Raw genomic sequence first — 18,231 nt, 5'->3', positions numbered from 1 at the left:
TAGGTTTCTCAAGAGACAAATAAGATGTTCTGGTACTCCCATCTCTTTAAGAACTTGCCACAGTTTGTTGTGATCCACACAATCAAAGGCTTTAGCATAGTCAATGAAGCAGAAGTAGATGTTTTTCTGGAACTCTCTAGCTTTCTCCATGATCCAGCGTATGTTGGCTATTTGATCTCTAGTTCCTCTGCCTCTTCGAAATCCTGCCTGTACTTCTGGTAGTTCTCGATCCACATACTGCTGGAGTCTAGCTTGTAGAATTTTAAGCATAACTTTACTAGCATGAGAAATGAGTGCAATGGTGCGATAGTTTGAACATTCTTTGGCACTGCCTTTCTTTGGAATTGGAATGTAAACTGACCTTTTCCAATCCTGTGGCCACTGTTGGGTTTTCCAAATTTGCTGGCAAATTGAGTGTAGCACTTTTACTGCATCGTCTTTTAAGATTTTGAATAGCTCAGCTGGAATACTGTCACCTCCACTAGCTTTGTTGTTGCTCAGCTTTTCTAAGGCCCACTTCACTTCACATTCTAGGATGTCTGGCTCGAGGTCAGTGACCACCTCATTGTGATTATCAGGGACGTTAAGCTCATTCTTGTATAGTTCTTCTGTGTAATTTTGCCATCTCTTCTTAATCTCTTCTGCCTCTGTTAGGTCCCTGCCATTTTGGTCCTTTATCATGCCCATTTTTGCATTGAACGTTCCCTTCATCTCTCCAATTTTCTTGAAAAGATCTCTGGTCCTCCCTATTCTATTGTTTTCTTCTATTTCTTTGCACTGTTCATTTAGGAAGGCATTCTTATCTCTTCTAGCTATTCTCTGGAATTCTGCATTCAATTGGGCGTATCTTTCTTTTTCTCCCTTGCCTTTTGCTTCCCTCCTTTCCTCAGCTATTTGCAAAGCTTCCTCAGACAGCCATTTTGCTTTCTTGCATTTCTTTTTCTTTGGGATGGTTTTGGTTGCTACCTCTTGTACAATGTTGCGAACCTCTGTCCATAGTTCTTCAGGCACCCTGTCTATCAGATCTAGTTCCTTAAATCTATTTGTCACCTCTACTGTATATTCAACGGGGATATGATTTAATTCATACCTGACTGGCCTGGTGCTTTTCCCTACTTTCTTCAGTTTAAGCCTAAACTTTGCAACAAGAAGCTCATGGTCTGAGCCACAGTCAGCTCCTGGTCTTGTTTTTACTGACTGTATAGAGCTTCTCCATCTTTGGCTGCAGAGCATATAGTTAATCTGATTTCTGTGTTGACCGTCTGGTGATGTCCATGTGTAGAGCCGTCTCTTGGGTTGTTGGAAAAGAGTGTTTGCTATGACCATCGTATTCTCTTGACAAAATTCTATCAGCCTGTGCCCTGCTTCATTTTGTACTCCAAGGCCAAACTTGCCTGTTATTCCGGTTATCTTTTGGCTTCCTACTTTAGCATTCCAATCCCCCATGATGATAAGGACATCATTTTTTGGTGTTAGTTCTATAAGGTGCTGTAGGGCTTCATAGAACCGGTCAATTTCATCCTCTTCAGCACCGGTGGTTGGGGCATAGACTTGGACTACTGTGATATTGAATGGTTTGCCTTGGATTCGAACTGAGATCATTCTGTCATTTTGAGGATTGTATCCCAGTATTGCTTTTCCTACTCTTTTATTGACTATGAAGGCTACTCCATTTCTTCTGAGGGATTCTTGCCCGCAGTAGTATACCTGATGGTCATCTGAATTAAATTCACCCATTCCTGTCCATTTTAGTTCGCTGATACCTAAGATGTCGATGTTCAGTCTTGTCATCTCTTGTTTGACCACGTCCAGCTTGCCTTGATTCATGGATCTTACATTCCAAGTTCCTATGGAGAAAAAATCTTTACAGCATCGGACTTTCCTTTCACCACCAGACATATCCACAGCTGAGCGTCCTTTCGGCTTTGGCCCAGTCGCTTCATTCTTTCTGGCGCTACTAGTACTAGCCCTCTGCTCTTCCCCAGTAGCATATTGGACGCCTTCCGACCTGAGGGGCTCATCTTCCAGCGTCATATCGTTTTGCTTTTTGGTACTGTCCATAGGGTTTTCATGGCAAAGATACTGGAGTGGGTTGCCATTTCCTTCTCCAGTGGATCACGTTTTGTCAGAACTCTCTGCTATGACCTGTCCGTCTTGGGTGGCCCTGCACGGCATAGCTCATAGCTTCATTGAATTACGCAAGCCCCTTCGCCACGACAAGGCAGTAATCCATGAAGGGGATATGTATATGTATATGTATATGTATATGTATATATATATATATATATATATATATATATATATATATATATATATATATATATATATATATATATATATATATATATATATATATATATATATATATATACATACATACATATATATATATACATACATATATATATATATATACATACATATATATATATATATATATATATATATATATATATATATATATATATATATATATATGTATGTATGTATGTATATATATACTGTATATATATATATATATATATGCTTATTTTATGCTAAAGTTCTTTACAAGAATCCGTACTACTAACTGTTAAAGCAAGTTAAGAGATAAGAGTCAAGGGAATTCAAGGTGGGTTGGCCTAGATCTCTTGAGGGCACAAAGGGACTTGAGACTGATGATGACATGTTTGACCACTCCCTCACGCCCAGCCTTGTTATCTCCTGCATCTACATCCTATCGCCCAAAGTATACAGGATCATCTGAAGACGTGGTTGTTTTGCAATCTGAAATATATCTAGCCAGATCTTAACCAAGAGCGAAGCTAGGCCATCACAACTAGGTTCCGATACTTGATCACCACAGCTCATGTGCTACATAAGAAACGTTCATATTGTGTTCTGCTCCCTGGTTCAGACAGAGAGGAATCTGGTTACATCACGGCTCTGGTGCCTAAAGATATGCAGTATCAGACATGGTTTGAATGTGCACGTGGAAGCTGCCCCCAAAATATTTCAGAGGAATACTCGAAAATGTTGCTCCATGCCTTCTTAATCACAAGTCCGGAAAGCCTGGTTCAATGAAGGAAAATTCTCCTTTCCTGACAACGCTGGGACAGGTTATGGCTAGGATACTGGGGACAGAAAGAGAGAAATGTAACAGTTGTGAAAAAATGGTTATACACTTGGCTGCAAGTTCATTATTCTTAAAAGTGTAAACTACCATACTGATGGTAGTTTAGGATCTGTTCATCCCAGGTTGTGCAAACAGAGTGAAGCTGCTTCCCCTCTTCTGGTAGTGTCAGCCCCAGTAGATGAACCAGATCAAGAAATCAACCCATCAAGAAAGCTAAACCTACCTTTATTGAAACTGGCTTATTACAACAGAATTCTTTAAGTCTGATTGGGCTGTACCTCTTCCTCCTTATGTTGTTGTTGTTAGTTGTGAAGTCGTGTCCGACCCATCGCGACCCCATGGACAACGTTCCTCCAGGCCTTCCTGTCCTCTACCATCTTCTGGAGTCCATTTAAGCTCACGCCTACTGCTTCAGTGACTCCATCCAGCCACCTCATTCTCTGTCGTCCCCTTCTTCTCCTGCTCTCAATCTTTCCCAGCATTAGGCTCTTCTCCAGTGAGTCCTTCCTTCTCATTAGGTGGCCAAAGTCTTTGAGTTTCAGCTTCAGGATCTGGCCTTCTAAAGAGCAGTCAGGGTTGATCTCCTCTAGGACTGACCGGTTTCTTCGCCTTGCAGTCCAAGGGACTCGCAGGAGTCTTCTCCAGCACTCATAGTTTAAAGGCTTCAATTCTCAGCCTTTCTTACGGTCCAACTTTCACAGCCATACATTGCAGATTAGGGAAGCATCTGTTTAAGCCACTTCTGAATGTTATCTGGCTGTCCCTGGACTTAAAAATGCTTTGACCTCCTTTCCCCAAGTAACAACTGCTGCATAGCTCCATCAAGGGTTATCTTCCTTGTGCTCCAGGGGTGGGATCATTAGAGATGTAGAACAAAGCCAGGGTTTTTTGTGATTGTGCCTTTTGCAAAAGAGGCAACGGGGAGAAGAGAGCCCTATTAAGGGTGAGGGAAAACACTCTGTGATCTCTTCCATCTTAAAATATCTACTCATTTGAACTTCCTGCGGTGAGATGGAGTTTGATGCTGCTGTGTGAGAAATTGAGATGGGAAGGGACAGAGGTTGGAGTTTCCCCCCCACTCACACGGGGATTTGGTATAGGGTCTCCTGCTTGAGCAGGGGGCTGGACTAGAAGACCTCCAAGGTCCCTTCCAGCTCTATTCTGATTGATTGAAATCCAGATGCTTTGTGTGATGGTTCTACGTGGATCATTGGGCCACGTTAGAATAAAATCTAGGGGGGTTGGTGGGAGCGTGGGATGGGAACTAACATTCCCAATTTCTCTGCGAAGAGAAAAGAGCATAGGATGGAAGCCAGGGGTCTCTCCTCCCCCTCACCCCCAAAGCCTTTTATCCCCCCACACCCTTAGTCTGGGAACTGCCTCCAGTCTAAAGAAAAAAACTTGATTATCATGAGAATGACACCGCTTCTCTCCCGCCCTGCCTCACGGTGAGAGGAGGAGGAGGAGGAGGGAGGTGGTTGTCATAGAAACAAGATTTAGGGAGAAAGGGAAAAAAGAGGGCCTGGTGTGACTGAAAGACTCAGAGGCAGGAATGGGGGGCAAAGACCTTGGTGGGAACAGGGTAAATGCGTGAATGGAAGGAGGGAGGGAGGGAGAAAGGGTGAATAGTTGGGATTGATATGTAGTAAATGACGAGGATGATGGGTGAAGCCAGAGCAGGTGGATCCATGAAAGGAAAGCTAACTCCCGGGATACTCCCATATGAGTAGGCTAAATGAGGAAGTCCTTTTTTCAGACAGGCTTCCTCAGGTGCCTTTGGAAAAAATGGCATAAGCGGCTCAGTCACCAGTTGCTCATCTTGGTCCTGCTCCAAATGCAGCAAATTGAGCTGACTAGGAACGGATGGCTGGTTAGGACGTCATTCAACATTGGTCAGTGCAATCTCTCCTAAATCGAGAAAGAAAGGAGTGGGTTTCCCACACCAATCCCCAACATTAGCTTAATGGGGAGAGGACTGCGTATGTGTGTATGTGTGCATCTCTTCCCGTTCTTTAATATTCTGATGGTTCTTTTGGCTGCTCTTTCTAAATCACGGGAAATCATCCTTTGGCCAAAAGCTGGAAAGAATCAAGAAGTGACATTTCTGGATTTGAGTACAGGTTGTGTTTCTGTTTGTTCACAGTGAACAAAGGCTAGCTTGCAACTAAGTCCACACTGTACTGATGGATAACTTACTTTTATTGGGCAAAGAGATGGAAGGAGAGCATTTACAATGGAACTTTCCCAGAAGTGGAAAAATCCATGTAAAACACAGGCATGCCTTATAGAAATGGCTGGAATACAGCACGAGATATGAACGGGACTCGAATAGGTCAGCCTTAGGTGGATGGATGCGGGCGGTGCTTTTTTTGTAAAAGAAAAAGGTGCCGGAACTCACACATGTCATACAACCCGCCTTGCCTACCCTACAAGGTTCCATCCAAAAAAGGTGCCGGAACTCCGTTCTGAGCGTTCTATGAGAAAAAAAGCCCTGAATGCGGGGATGGAGAAGAAGAAGCAGCCCAGATAGACTGAAAAAAAGATGGCTGGTATTTTGGTCCCTCTCGAAGCTAATCGCTATACTTTCAGTTGCAGCTGTTTCCTGCGTGTTTGTGTCATTTGGTGAAAGGCTATAATTACCCAACTGCATGCTTCCTAATTACAGTTAAGGAACAAGCTGGGGAGTGGGTGAGCAAGCACAGGTTGTCAGGACCAATCCAAAATGATAGAAAAGAATGGACGAAAAGATGTCGACTCTTTCCTGTACATTGTTCTGCTCTCTCTCTCCCTCCCCCCCCCTCTCTCTCTCTCTCTCTCTCTCTCTCTCCTCTCTTCTCTTTCTCTCCAAATCCGTTCCCAATCCCTGCCAGCTGCCATAAGGAGCTTAGACAGTTTTGCCTGACTGTAGTCGCGGGGGCAGCTCCTGTTCGCTTCGTGCGTATCTGTGGTCTTCCCTAATTTCTTTTCCTGTCCTCTCTCTCCATCTGTACAATTTCATCTGATGTGATTCTTCTTTGTAAGTTATCCTTGCTTCTTCCCCAGTTTCAAGAAGGAGAACCCTCCTTATTCTTGTCCAGGTTTCCCCCCCCCCCAAGGCATGCCGATGCTGTAGTTTGGAAACGGCATGAATGGCAGTTTCCCATGTGCCTCGAAACCCTATTCATGAAAGTCCACCAGACTTAATTTGCCATTTTTGCCTGGTCTCATCACAGAGAAGAGTGGTGGGACCAGCAAAGCGGGTGGAGATTCAAAAGACAAAAAAAGATCATTTAGTGTATAATCACTGAACAGGAGTGTGGGATCCTATTAGGATCAGTAAAAAGGTAAAGGTTCCCCCGCACATGCGTGCTAGTCGTTTCCAACTCTAGGGGCCGGTGCTCATCTCCGTTTCAAAGCCGAAGAGCCAGCGCTTGTCCGAGGACGTCTCCGTGGTCATGTGGCCGGCATGACTAGACGCCAAAGGCGCACGGAACGCTGTTACCTTCCCACCGTAGTGGTCCCTATTTTTCTACTTGCATTTTTACGTGCTTTCAAACTGCTAGGTTGGCAGAAGCTGGGACGGGTAACAGGCGCTCACTCTGCTACGCGGCACTCAGGATTTGACCCGCCAAACTGCCAATCTTCTGATCGACAAGCTCAGCGTCCTAACCCACTGAGCCACCGTGTCCCTTTCAATAAGAAAGGCTATTTTCAAGGTCATCGTCTACACCATTTCTCTTTGATGTTGTTCACGGAGAATCAGGTCATCTTAACTAGGCTATTATTCCCAGGTGGAAGCTGTTTAAAGGCATAAAAAACCCGTATGTGTAATATAAGTAGAGCCAAAGCTTTATTGGACTTAGCTAGAGATTACTGCAAAACAAGAAGAGAGAGACTTCAAAAAAAAAAGGGAAGGATGAATTTCAGATGATCTCATTCTCATGCACGTTCATTATTCCCATTTCTGTACGACTTTTTATAAGTCTATAAAAAGCTTCCATGAAATTCACATTTGAAGACCCATTTAAATGTGTCTGTTAAATATAATTTTCTCTGAAGTTACTTATTTCTAAGCAGAGCATATCGTAAAACATACATTTAAAGTACATGTTGATATTCCTTTGAACGGAGAATCGATTGCAAAATTCAGAGACTGTGGAGCATGACTGCCTATTTGGCTCCATAAGATCAGCTTGCGTCAGTGATCAAACTCCTCAAGCATCTCTCTTTCCATTGTGGGGGATGTAAGAGGTGGACAGAGTCTAGGGGAAGAGAGAGATGCTCGTAATGTAGATGAGTTTTTATTGTCCTGGGTGGTTTTCACACTTGGCCAAGCTGTCAAAATTGAGAAAGAAGAAAAGTGAAGGGATCCATTGTATCCTTCCTCTGTTTCTGTCCCCACCTCCCTGCCCCAAAAAAGAGAAATAATTACTTTTTGGCTGCGGTATTACAGATCTCTTTGGGGTATGGAACAGAGGTCTTCATGGACACTAAAGGCCCTCCTCAAATGTCCCACTCTCCAAAGAAAGAAACTCTAGTTTTATCCTTGCACAGAAAAAGGAGAAAGCATAAGCATAAACGTCTACAGTACATTTTTGATTATCAAGAAACATATTGCAGGTACCTTTACTTGTAGCCCAGTTTTACTGCAATGAACCTCCATTTCAGCCAGGAATATTCCTGGGCAGAAGGCTGAATGCAAAACCAAGATGTGACTCAAGCTAAGAGGAGGTCTGCTAAGGATATCTAAGCTCTTTTCTCCTGATTAATGACCAGAGTGGAAAGAAACAGGTGGTGTTTGCAAATATGTAAATAAAATACCTTCAGAATAATAAATATATAATTAAGCACATGATTGGGCAGAAAATAAAAGAGGTTTTTTTTCTTCCTTCTTTACCAACTGAGATGAAAGAAGGACGCCGTGTTTCCTCTCCGAAGCTAAACATGCAGCTGGAGAGCAACCAGAAAGTGCTGCCCGTTTTGCCTCCTGGAGATACTGTTATTGCAAGCGGCATATTTTATGTGAGAAATCCATAGCACGATCACAGCCACTTATTTTTTTAATCGTGGTTTGGTAGCCCGTAAGACAGGAAGAAGACACAAGACTGGGGCATCCTTAAGAAGGAAAGGAGCTGAACATTTCACGTGGAATATAGGAGAAGAATATTTGTTGTATTAATCAATAGACCAAGACTGGCTTTTTAAGTCCTCGTATTTAAATTTAGTTTTAACTTTGACCATCTGATGATTGGCTATGTGCCCTTCCACCAATCAGATTCTAAGACAGGTTATCTGAATTGTAGGTGGTTTACAATGAACACAATAAAACTTCTGTAAAATACTCACGCAACCCAATCAATTAAGAACCAATAAATGTAATTTATATATAAAAAAACTGTTCCTAAATCCAAATAAGCTCCTGAGGAAGATTGTTCTTGCCATTTCGTGAAGCACCATCAGATTGTGTAAGGGTACATTTGATTTTGTGTCTGTGTATGCATACATACATGTACAGACCTATATACATCTTTGTCAAATGTACACACTTTTAGAGGTTTTGTCATGCAATAGGCTTGTCTAAGTAGAATGTTGTGGGGGAGGAGTAGTGTAGGATTGCAATTGCGAGATTTGAGAAGTGTGGACTAGAGTGGATAATTATATCCAGTCTGTGTATTTAATAAGAGACCTGTGAATCAGGTCAGCTTATTTTAAGATTTTAGAGGCTAAACAGAATTGCCAAGCGTTCATATTAACATGAAGGCATGCACCTGATCAACTTAGGCTTCTTTTTTTTTTAATTGAAAAGTTTTACAATACATTTTTAATAACAAAACAAAACCCCTCCCAACCCCCTCCCCCCTCCCCAACCCTCCCCAACACCTCCCTCCCTTCCCCCTCCCTCCCCCCTCCCCGACTTCCCAGAGCTGAATACAAGGTATAAAAATACAAACAAGCATAATCTACCTCATGCAAACTACAATAAACTATTAAATCTATCACACTTTAACTCTTATAAAATAACTACAAACAATATAAATATCACATCAATACTTATTCAAATGCTAGGTGAAACTTTTTAGTCCCATATTTGTTCTGGATATAATCAATCCATTTTTTCCACTCCACAATATATCTCTGTTGCGAATGGTCTTTCAAGTACGCTGAGATCTTTGCCATTTCCGCCAGGTTGGAAACTTTTAAAGTCCATTCTTCTATAGTCGGCAGTTCTTCCTTCTTCCAATATTGCCCTACTAAAAGTCTTGGTGCCGTAATTAAATTCAACATCAACTTAGTGTCCACAACAGTAGTATCAGTAATAATGCCCAGTAAAAACAATTGCAGACAAAACTTTATCCTTTTTTTAAATATCTTTTGCATGTTCCACCAGATTTTAATCCAAAAAGCTTTAACCTTTTTACAGGTCCACCATATATGAAAATACGTTGCATCTTCACCACCACACCTCCAACATTTAGGCTGGCAGTTCAGATACATACTTGCTTCTGATGTACCAATTTAGAGTCATCTGAGGAACTAGATGACTATGGAAACAAATAAATCCCATCAGGTGGAAAACGAGCGGGTCAGTAAGAAGGCAGGCTAGAATATTCTTCTCCTGGTATAACTATCAAGTCTCCAAGACATTTTGCTTCCTGGGGTGCAGAATAAGATGGTACCTCTTGTCAGTGCTTTTTTTGTAAAAGAAAAAGGTGCCGGAACTCACACATGTCATACAACCCGCCTTGCCTACCCTACAAGGTTCCATCCAAAAAAGGTGCCGGAACTCCGTTCTGAGCGTTCTATGACAAAAAAAGCCCTGCCTCTTGTTATTTAATATACAGCTGAATTGGTAATGGAATTCTTTCTCAATAATGTTGTGACAGCAATCTCTATCACATCTGATAGATCGCTTCCCTATATCACAGTGTTTCTCAACCTCAGCAACTTTAAAATGGGTGGAGTTCAACTCCCAGAATTCCCCAGCCAGCATAAGCTGATAGCACAGCTGGCTGGGGAATTCTGGGCGTTGAAGCCTACCCATCTTAAAGTTGCCAAATTTGAAAATCATTGCTCTATCACCTTTAAGCAGCTTCTGAACAGCTTCCCTGAGGCTATGACCTCATCTTGCCCCAAAGTGGCACTGCCCTGAGGCAGGCCATAAGGAAAAATATAAATAATACATATGGATGCTGTATGTCATAAATGTGAGGTAGGACACAACAGTGAGGCATAGAGAATAATGCGTGTATTAGTTAGAAGAAGAAGAACAAGGAAATGGAAAATGTCAAACCACAAGTTCACCTGTGGGTCACATCTAATAAGCTAGCACACAGTTCAGTTGCAGCTAACCACATATGTCTCACTTGTAGCTAACCACATACATGGTACAGGAAACCTAGATGCTAGCAAAGAGACAGGTTTGCAAAACAATTTAGCAATGCAAAGGGGGGGCTAGAAATGAGCTAGAAGGGGGCCTGTAATTCATGTAACCAATCAGAATTAACAATTTACATTTCCGTGTTCTGTGACTTTTGAAGACTATAAATGTACCTGCTTGTTTCCTGGAAAGTTGTTCAGACATTGCCTTTGCTTTCTAATCTGAACCTTTTGCGCGCAAAATAAAACAAACTTCTTTTGATTCCGACTTGGAGCGATATTTCGCTGAGGACGGCACGGACCACCTGGGGCCCCGCCGGGGTCGTCCTGTCTTCCTTTAGCCAGCACGGACGATTTCTCCGAAAGGAGGCGGAGGACTCTGTGGGGGCGCCTGGTGGACACCCGACCGATCCAAGAACCCGCACGGAATCAAAATAAGTCATCCACAACCAGAACTTGACGTCTGAGGGAGAAGACGCCTGCAGGCAAGTATATTGAAAAAAAGGGTAGTCCCACTCGTTTAAAAAAAAAAAGTGGATGGAATAGCCCCACTTGTTGTGGAACGTAGAGGCTATAGACCCACTAAGAGTGGAAGAGGGGGCCTGATCACCCCCCTGGGTCCAGGATCAGCGCGTCCTAATGTGACCCTAGAGATAGTGTTGTGTGGGTGGTTAAGCCATTGCAGTTCCTGTTGGTGACCGTTGGAACGTCCGGCACCACAGGTCAGTGGCAGTGTCTTAGAAAATGGGTGGTAGAGGAAGTGTCTCTCGGACACCTCTTCAATGTATGCTGAAGAATTTCAAGAAAGGTTTTAGTGGAGATTATGGTCACCCAGATCAATATCAATAGTGGCAAATAGTAGTAAAGGAGAATCCTGAATGGCTCTGCAAATGCTGAGTAGAATTCCTGCGGGTCTGTGTGGCACGAATGAATAGAAATCCTAGATGTCAAGGGGAAAAAAGGGTCAGATTGAAACCATACCTGTTTCAAAAACTGATCCCTATGAAGAAGATGCGCCCCTCCCCCATGTCCCTGTGTATCACCCTGTGCCTCAAGTCCCACCACCAGTGGTTCCAGTCCAGCAGCCAGTGGTGAGTCCAGTTCAACCCGCAGATGTTGATAATGACACTAATAAAGTTCAAGGGATAGGAGCCCAAGGAACTCACCAAGAAATCCTATTAAAAGCACTAGTGCATTTTGCTCAAAATATGGAAGTTTTAAAAATTGGCTATGTCAAGCACTAAACATATAGGTTAATAAAAGAAATTTATGTGCCTGATGGATCCCAGGCAGTATATAGTCCATTTTTGTTAGAGGAGTGTGGAGGTAGTGTTTGTGTGTCTGTGTTGTGTCTAATAATAATAATTAAGTGTCTGTGTTGTGTCTAATAATAATTAATAAAAAGGCCTTATTAAAAAAAAACAACCAACAAACAAGGGAGCTCATTGGCTTCTGAACAGCTCCTTGTAATTATATTAGTTATTGATTTGTCAGAAGAAAGTATGAAATGAAATATCTGTATGTGAAATTGTTTATGCATGCAGTTTGAATGGAAATGAATGTGTGGATATGATAATCCTCTGTGTGTGTGTGAGAGAGAGTTTCTCCCCCACCACAGACTGTGAAAGAAGCAGTAAACTGCAGAATTTCTTTTGTTTGTTTATTAAAAAGTGAAATGAAAAAGCAATATAAGCGTTTGTATGAAAAGTCTCATGGAAGATGTGTGAGAGAATTCATGGAAATGCATGTGAAGAAGAGAAAACTATTTTGTTAGTGGTGAGATTTTTCTGTAATTCTTCTTTTTCTGTCCTCTCACCTTTGCTGGTTGTGTTGCTTTAAGAGCAAGAGAGACAGAAAGGAAAAGGGGGGGTCTAATCTTTTTAACTATTTTTTTTCGGTTTAGAATTCTGGTTTGAGGAAGCTGGGATGGATGTGAAATTTAATGTTTTAACCTACTTAATGGAAATTTGTTTCCATCTGAATGGAATCTGATTAAATTGGAATTTGACTAAATTTATATTAAGAGCGAAGAGTTGATATTACAGTTTGATACAAAACTATTTCAGTAACTCACAATATCTTATTAATCTTGTTTATTTTATTTATTTTGCTGGAGTTGCGTTTTGTTGTCATTTTATTTTTATTTTTTTAATGTTTTTATGCCTGTGTGTGGGACACACTGATAGAAAACAATACCTAAGAGAATTGAAGGAATTGTAATTCAACCCTTGTTTAAAACGAAGAAGTTGAGAAAAAGTTTGGGATTATAAATGAGTTACTGTATATTGTTTTGAGTGAAGATTTTTGTGCAAACAAACTCAACCAGAGTTTGGTGAGGATTCCTTTGTTGCTCTTTACTAAGCAATTTGTTTGTGAATACAGACAAAGGAATGGCTACAGGAAGGGGTTCTTTACCCAGAAGTGGGGAAAAGAAAAGAAAAAAAGAGAAAATAGAGGCTGAGGCCAATTTCAAGAAAAAGTTGAGGCCATAGGGTTGGCAGCAGCTGAACAATGGACTGAAAACTGAAGGGGACCAGAGTTAAGTCAAGCCCCCCCCCTGAACCCTTGGTCCGAATGAAGATAGGGGACAATAATGTGACCTTTCTAGTAGATACAGGGGCATCTAGATCTGTAGTTACTAAGTTATTGGCTCCCTTTTCTACTGATGTCATAAATGTGCAAGGAGTTGATGGCTCCGTTAATCGTCATTCTTTTTTGAAGCCCCTGAGATGTTCCCTAAATGGATGGGACATTGAACATCAATTCTTATATATGCCTGAGTATCCCATTCCTTTGCTGGGGTGAGACCTGCTATGAAAAATGGGAGAGACATTGTCATTTGAAGAAGACAGAATGGCACTTGTAATGAAGTACCCTCCAGATGAGATGTGGTGAATAATGGTGGCCCAAGAGGTTCAAGTCCCCGATACGTGGCAGGAATTTGGAGTGCCCCAAGTATGGGCAGAAGATAATCCTCCAGGTTATGCAGCCCAGCATGCACCACTAGTCATCCAAGTGAAGCCTCTGGCAGTGCCTATTCGTCTCCGGCAGAGAAGCTACCCTTGCCCCATTGCATACTGAATTTTGCCCTGCTAGTCAAACCACTCTATGAGTCCACAAAGGGGGGAGAAAAGGAGCCTTTTGTTTTGAGACTTTAAAAATCAGCTTTATCTCAAGCTCCTGTCACAGGACTTCCCAATCTGGAGAAACCTTTTAATTTGTATGTGGACTCAAAGAGTAATGTGGCTATTGGAGTCCTGACTCAAGAAAAGGGAAGTTGGCAACAGCCCATAGCTTATTTGTCAACACAACTTGATGCAGTTTCAAAAGGGTGGCCACAATGTCTAAAAATTCTGGCAGCCACAGCTCTCCTGATAGAGGAAGCTAATAAATTGTTGACTTTGGACAGATTCTGAATATGCATTCCTCACATTACATGTACATGCTGCACTCTATAGAGAGAGAGGACTCTTGACAGGAGCAGGAAGAGAAATTAAACATCCTCTTTTGATTGAAAGACTCATCAAAGCTGTGCGGGGACCTAAAAGAGTAGCGTCATGCACTGTAAAGGACATCAAAAGGGACAAGATGATGTAGCCCGAGGAAATACAGCAGCTGACAAAGAAGCAAGGTTATCAGCAACTCGAGATAGCCAACCCTACCCTGACATGACAGCTTGTGTAGCATTAGAAATGCCAAGAGGACTGAGCCCTAAATATTCCAAAGCTGAGGAATTACAGGCAAGTGTAGACTTGCAAGGACACAAACAGGGAGAGTGGTACATGCTCCCAGATGGAAGGATTTTTGTCCCTGAGAATTTAACCTGACCAGTAGTAAAAGAAGCTCAGGTAACTACTTACATGGGGAAGAGTGCACTAACTGAAGCCCTCCGTCGTATTGTGTACATTAATCGCCTTCACTTGCTGTGTGCCCATGCAACCAAGAGATGTAATACCTGTGCCCAGGTTAATCCAAAACAAGGACCTACTCTTCCGCCAGGAAGCCAGCCTAAGGGATATCACCCCATGGATTCTTTAGTTGTTGATTTTACAGAAATGCCAAAATGTGGACTATATAAAGCAATGCTAGTTATGGTGTGTAATTATACTGGGTGGCCTGAATGTTTCCTTACCAAGACAAAGCATGCATGAGAAGTGGCTAGAATTTTACTCAAGACAGAATAGAGGAAAAGGTGACTAAGGTGTGCCTTGAAACTTGCCTTAAATGGGTGGATGCATTGCCACTAGCACTTTGGTCTGTGAGATGCACCCTTCAAAAGGGAATTAGGCTATCTCCTTATGAAATGATGTTTGGAAGACCTCCCCCTCATGAGTACTAATTTGAAAAATCATGTAGGGAACTTAAGTCAAATAGGGACTTCATGGGTGAGTCAAATGGTGGGAGAGTTAAATAAGCAAATACAAGGAATCCAACACTATTGTGTGTCCCTAAGCCCACCATTTCTGAGTACTCCCAGTCATAATATCCAAGTGGGAGACAAAGTATGGGTAAAACACTGGAAAGGGGAAAACTTGAAACCTAGATGGAAAGGCCCGTATATTGTGGTCATGTGTTCTCCCCTAGAAGTAAAAGTGTTAGAATCCAAGTCTTGTATTCACTGGACTTGAGTTAAGCCCGCAGCTGATGACTGTTGGGAGGCAGAGCAGGATGAGACCCGTCCTCTAGTGCTACACTTGAAGAAGCGCCCCCTATAACTGCCCTACCGGCAATGGGCAGGCAACATACGGGGCAGAAGAGGCCCTACTGGTGTCACTCCGGAAGCTGACCCTCTACGTACGGCTGAAAACAAGGAGAAAAACAATTGTTAATGTGTTAGGGATGGTTTGTGTGGTGTAGGTTGGACCTATCTCGAGAAATGGTAGTCCGACAATATATAGTCATAGGTGTAATGTGTCTGGCATTAGTGATCTTAATTATTTTGATTGTAACCTGCTGCATTGGAAACCTTTTCTTCTGGAATCACCCCACATCCAAAGTAACAAGTGTTGCACCTAAAATCACTAAGTGTGACCAAGGAAAGTGTGTATCTTCTGTGGACACTTATGTTTGAAACACCCTGGGAGTGGGTTCTTTGGAGTCTGTTGGGAGTCTTGGGATTGTGGATACTAAATTTAGCAAACAAGACTAGGCTTTGTGATTCATCCAATACTGATACTGTCCTTTCCCAAATTCCACCTAATCCCCTCCATCCTCCGGGCGTGGTAACCTTGTAATTGTAATTATTCCCCTTGTTGTGACTGTGAGTGTGGAATAGAAATAATAGAAAATGACATTGACCTATTTCAGGTTGTCAACCATGAATCTCCTATGGCTATGGATACTATTTACAAGTGGCCTATTGGGTAAGAAAGCCATGGATGGTAGTCCCAAATGTTGTGAGAATGGTCAGACAGTTCCTTTCACCCTAGAGGAAGGCTCAGGGGCTGTTGAAGAACCTGAAGGGACAAGTAAAGCCCAGGCTTTGGGGCCACTGGAGATACTCGGCAAAGAGGGACCGGAGCAAACCCACTCCTGGTCTTATTTCCCAGTGGGGAGTGCACCCCAGGCCAACCCCAGCTCCTAAACCTAAGCGTGTTATTCCTAGACTAAAACCAGGTTTGGAGCAATGAGTATAATCATAGATTTCATGCCTTTTCCATGAGTATGGCAGTGTGTTTGGAAGAGGATGGAGTCTTTTTCTTGTGTGGAGAAAATGTGTATGTATGTTTGCCTACTACTTAGACTGGAACTTGTACTCTGGTACACCTCTTCCCAAAGATGGGTGTTGTTAATGGGGAACAAGCCCTCCCTGTTCCTCTCATAGGACATGTGCAAAAAAAGAGTACCTCTAGTGATACCCTTGTTACCTATCTGAGGAATAGGCACTGCAGTTGGAACAGGTGTGGGAGGCTTAGCCCATTCTACAACCCAGTTTAAACAGCTTTCTGAGGAATTTCAACAAGGCTAACTCAGATTGCTGGGACCTTGGTCGAAGTACAAGACCAAATAGATTCCTTGGCAGCAGTAGTCTTGCAGAACAGGCGGGCCCTAGACCTCCTGACAGCTGAAAAAGGTGGCTTGTGTCTCTTTTTAGGAGAAGAATGCTGCTTTTACATGAATAAATCAGGAATGGTCAGAGAAGTGGCAAAGGATCTGCAAGACAGAGCGTCCAGGATTAGCCAGAGACTCCAGGGAACTGACCAATGGTTCTCATGGTTACCAGGAACCGCATGGGTCAAGCAAGTGCTGTTCCTATTGCTCCGTGGAGTAGCGGGGTTAGCCTTCATCCCGTGTGTAATTCCCTTAATGAGGCAATTGGCTGTGAGATCAATGAAAGAGATAAGGATCGAAAAGGAATTGATTATGCTCGAGGGATCTTTGGAAAATGGATACACACCTGGGATTCCAAGGGAAAGAAGGGATCTGGATGGTGGAATATATGTGCGGTTTGGACCGTGGGGCTTAGAGAGAGTGCCTGAGGAGGATGAAGTCTAACTCATGGAATACTTCTTTCTCTCTTTGCTTGTCGCTATCTATCTCTATCTTGATAAGTGTCAGTTCAAAGTGTTGGTCTGTTATACTGTTCACCTATCCTAATATACAATGGTTTTGATCTTTGCTTGCTGGGGAAACTGGAATTGCTTGCCGAAATAAAGGAATATCATGGAAGGTGAGACTCCTTGTCCAAATGGAAATTGAGTCTCAACAGGGGGGAATGAGGCAGGCCATAAGGAAAAATATAAATAATACATATGGATGCTGTATGTCATAAATGTGAGGTAGGACACAACAGTGAGGCATAGAGAATAATGCGTGTATTAGTTAGAAGAAGAAGAACAAGGAAATGGAAAATGTCAAACCACAAGTTCACCTGTGGGTCACATCTAATAAGCTAGCACACAGTTCAGTTGCAGCTAACCACATATGTCTCACTTGTAGCTAACCACATACATGGTACAGGAAACCTAGATGCTAGCAAAGAGACAGGTTTGCAAAACAATTTAGCAATGCAAAGGGGGGGCTAGAAATGAGCTAGAAGGGGGCCTGTAATTCATGTAACCAATCAGAATTAACAATTTACATTTCCGTGTTCTGTGACTTTTGAAGACTATAAATGTACCTGCTTGTTTCCTGGAAAGTTGTTCAGACATTGCCTTTGCTTTCTAATCTGAACCTTTTGCGCGCAAAATAAAACAAACTTCTTTTGATTCCGAGGTCTGAGTCTTAATTCTGCAACAGCCCGACTAGTTTATTTCATAGGAAAAATATTCTAGACAGGAGGAAGATTCCATCAGATACAGGTAATCTTCAACTTACAGCAGTTCGTTTAGTGACTGTTTGAAATGACAATGGCCCTGAAAAAAGTGACTTATGACCATTTTTCACCCTTAGGGCCGTTGTAGCATCCCCTTTGGTCACATGATTTATATTCGGATTCTTGACAACTGACTCACATTTATGAGAGTTGCAGTGTCCCAGAATCCCTTTGTGTGACCTTTTGACAAGGAAAGTCAACGGGGAAACCAGATTCACTTAGCCGTGTTACTAAATTAACAACTGCAGTGATTCACTTAAGAAATGCGGCAAGAAAAGTTGTAAAATGGGGCAAAACTCACTTAACAAATTTCTCACTTAACAGCTTAAATTTCGGGCTCAACTGTAGTCATAGGTTGAGGACTACTTGTATGTCCCATGGTAGTGTTTGAAGTAGTATAGCATGTATATTGTCTACTTTATCTAGGCATTACTGTATATCTCGT

The 18,231-nt window shown here is 42.3% G+C and overlaps 1 protein-coding gene and 1 long non-coding RNA gene across 2 annotated transcripts in view; both read left to right on the top strand.

Moving 5' to 3' along the window:
• Positions 1-18,231, top strand: part of LOC308676299 (protein tweety homolog 1-like) — a gene marked incomplete at its 5' end in the record, with an annotated part of 109,988 nt that overhangs the window by 58,642 nt on the left and 33,115 nt on the right. The window lies entirely within an intron of this gene.
• Positions 10,249-17,679, top strand: LOC308676221. The gene is made up of 2 exons (XR_014028290.1): positions 10,249-10,956; positions 12,854-17,679. It is a non-coding gene; the product is annotated as an uncharacterized lncRNA (long non-coding RNA).

Source organism: Vipera berus (assembly GCF_964194415.1).
Source record: "Vipera berus genome assembly, chromosome: W".
In the NCBI taxonomy this organism is placed as follows: domain Eukaryota; kingdom Metazoa; phylum Chordata; class Lepidosauria; order Squamata; family Viperidae; genus Vipera; species Vipera berus.
The sequence above is the reverse complement of the archived record's forward strand: the minus strand, read 5'-3'. Positions and strand labels throughout refer to the sequence as shown.